The sequence below is a fragment of the Lactuca sativa genome, chromosome 7 (genome assembly GCF_002870075.4).
Source record: "Lactuca sativa cultivar Salinas chromosome 7, Lsat_Salinas_v11, whole genome shotgun sequence".
NCBI lineage: Eukaryota > Viridiplantae > Streptophyta > Magnoliopsida > Asterales > Asteraceae > Lactuca > Lactuca sativa.
Window position 1 is genome coordinate 7,467,908 of NC_056629.2, and position 3,042 is coordinate 7,470,949.

Here is a 3,042-nt window from a genome sequence, read left to right on the forward strand (position 1 = left end):
GCTACACTGTCGGCTCCTTCCCCTTAGATGAAAAGGTACCTGAAACCAAAACTGAAACTGTAAGCACAAAGCTTAGTGAGTTTCCCCATCACACCACATACCATACAATCACATAGCATACATACTGTCGGTCAGTTCTAGGGTGCCCGACCTACCCATGTCAAGGTATTCTGGGGAGCTGACTACCCGTGTCAAGCCATTCTGGGGTGCTGACTACCCGTGTTAGGCCATTCTGGGGTGTATGCCTATCCTCCGGTATATCTCACCCGGTCACAAGGACTATTTCACCCCTGCTACTATCACATAATAACATATCATAACCATGTTGTCAGACATATCTGGGGTGTCCAACCTACCCTTCGGTCCTAACAACCGATCGGGGGACTATTCCCCTCCTACTACCACTATCACATAGAACATAATATACTGGCACATAGAACACATCAAGTAATAGCAAACCAGACAATTATCATAAAGACAATCATCTCAACTGTAATCAAGTAATAGTGGGTCAGCCTTGGTGCCTTAGACCCACTTCTACTGGAAGGTAACTCACCTCAAAGTCGTGTCGTGCCTACGCTGATCTCGGCGTGGAAATCGACTTCCCTCAACTCCTCAATCCCTACACAACGATATTTCTGGATTACTATGCATACTAATAACCCTTACAGGGTCAACCCAAACCCAAGTCAAAGTCAAAGTCAAAGTCAACCTCCAGTTGACTCGACTCACCGAGTTGGCCTGCCAACTCGTCGAGTCCCTATACCATTATATGCCCTCAACCCCTAGCTATTGGATGTTCATAGACGTGTTGAGTGGCAAGCAAGGAAACTCGACGAATGACCTCAGATTATCAATCAAGACCGTGTGAACTCGATGACTCACCTCGATGACTCGGCAAGTAGACGTTATTCTGGGAAACTCGACGAGTCACTAGTTGTACTCAGCGAGTTAGGGTCAACATGGACTGTTGACTTGATCTTGCCTGTAGTTGACCAGGATTGACTTTGGGAAAATGACTGGTTATTATGTGACACTTTTTAGGCAGTTGAGTGGAGCAGCTCATGGGGTATATTTGGTCGCAAAGTGTCAGTTCAACATTTGTGACAGGTGAGTCTTCTCACCATACCTATGGGTCTAAGGCACCAAGGCCGGCCCATTATGTGATTATGATATATGTGATAGTCATTTTGTTTTTTGTTATGTGATTGCATGTTTTGTATGAAGACCCTCGGGAAGCCCGTGGCATTGGATGTAAGACCATATGGGGTAGCCCATGGCAGTCCTAGGTGAAGACCATGTGGGGTAGCCCATGACATTGGATGTAAGGCCATGTGGGGGAGCCCATGGCAATCCTAGGTAAAGACCATGTGGGGTAGCCCATGACATTCTCTCAGGTTTCATGTATGCATGGCTTACGGGATATGTGTGTAGCTGTTATAGCTAATAGGATATGTGATATGTGGTTTGTGTGTGTGTGGTATGCTCTGGGAAACTCACTAAGCATTTCTCTTACAGGTTGTTGATTGTTTCAGGTACTTCAGAGCGTAAGGGCAAAGTCAAGGCGTGATGACGTGGCGTGCATTATACCATCTATTTTAAAGTACACTGCCCTAAAAATAAAAAGTTTTCAATAGAAATATAATTAGTAAACATAAAAGAAAAGTAAGATTGTAAAAAGATGTCCATTCTGCCCCTAAACAGAAAATAACCATTCCACCCCTACAAATAAAATGACTCTTCTGCCCTTGTATTGTTGACATATAATTATTTTTTAAAGAGTATTCTAACTCGGGAACAAAAACTAAGAAAAGTTGTACAATTTGGTTCAACAATCATAAATTCAAAGTACAAAGCTAAAATTGGTAAAAGTGAAAAACAAAAACTTATTTAAAATGATTTACAAGTTTTAATGTTACCATTTGTCAAACAATGAAAATACATAAACTTTTTGAACTATTTACATTTATTTTCAGGAATGGTCATTCAAAGTTCAATGGTTTAACAGGAAAAAGGTTAAGAAATCAGTTTTTCTGAAAGTACAATGCTATTTCTACATATGATACAAAGTTTGTTGTCCATTTTATATTTTTCTGGAAAATGGTTTGAAACACAACACAATAGAAACACACACAACACATACACTAACATACATTAATAATATTTTTGTTTTGGAATGAGAAGTAGACACCCAATTTAAAAGGATCCGAATTAAATGGTAGGTAAATATGAGTAAGTTTTGCAATAATTAGAATTATTTTTCCTGATTTTGTGGGAATATTATGACTGTTTCTATTGTTTAATTGCACCGAATCAGGAATGAACAACCGAATTTTTACGTAGCACAAGTGCATAACCGGAATTTCAGTTTCATATTTTAGGCGGGATAAGAAGCTGGTTGGGGCTTAGGAGATGACACATGACATCAGCACATATAATATAACCACCTGCAAAACCAAAAGAAACACTATCTTTGTAAAAAAAAAAAAAAAGGACCATGTTCTAGTTATATAATTAGTCATTCAAAACATTTCTTAGAAACAAAAAAAAAATAAGAAAGTTGAACATACAAAAAAATATATTATTTGTGTGAAACGACTTATAATAAATATGGTAAAAACTTGATGTCTTTCGAACTTGAGCCATGAACTTTCATCTAAGCATCTATAAGAACCAACTAAAGATAGCAGCAACAAATCTTAACTTGCATAAAATTTGAAAGCAGAAGCAGCAGACCATGACATATATATGCTGAAAATACCCTCCAGCAAGTTTGAGATGGATCCAAGGGTATTCCTTGTTAGTGAAAATTACATTGATGATTCTTGTTTTTAAAGTATTGTTATTTTTTTTCTAGAATCTGATCAAATATGGCCATTTTGGACTTTTTGGTAAATTTGACCATTTTTGTTTTTTTTTTTTTTTTTTTTTGGTTTTTTTTGTCATTTGGATGAGTTAAACATGTTAAAAACATAGATCCAATTTTCACAAATATAGACCCATAACGAATATATTTCAAATGTTAATATTGGTTGGCAACAT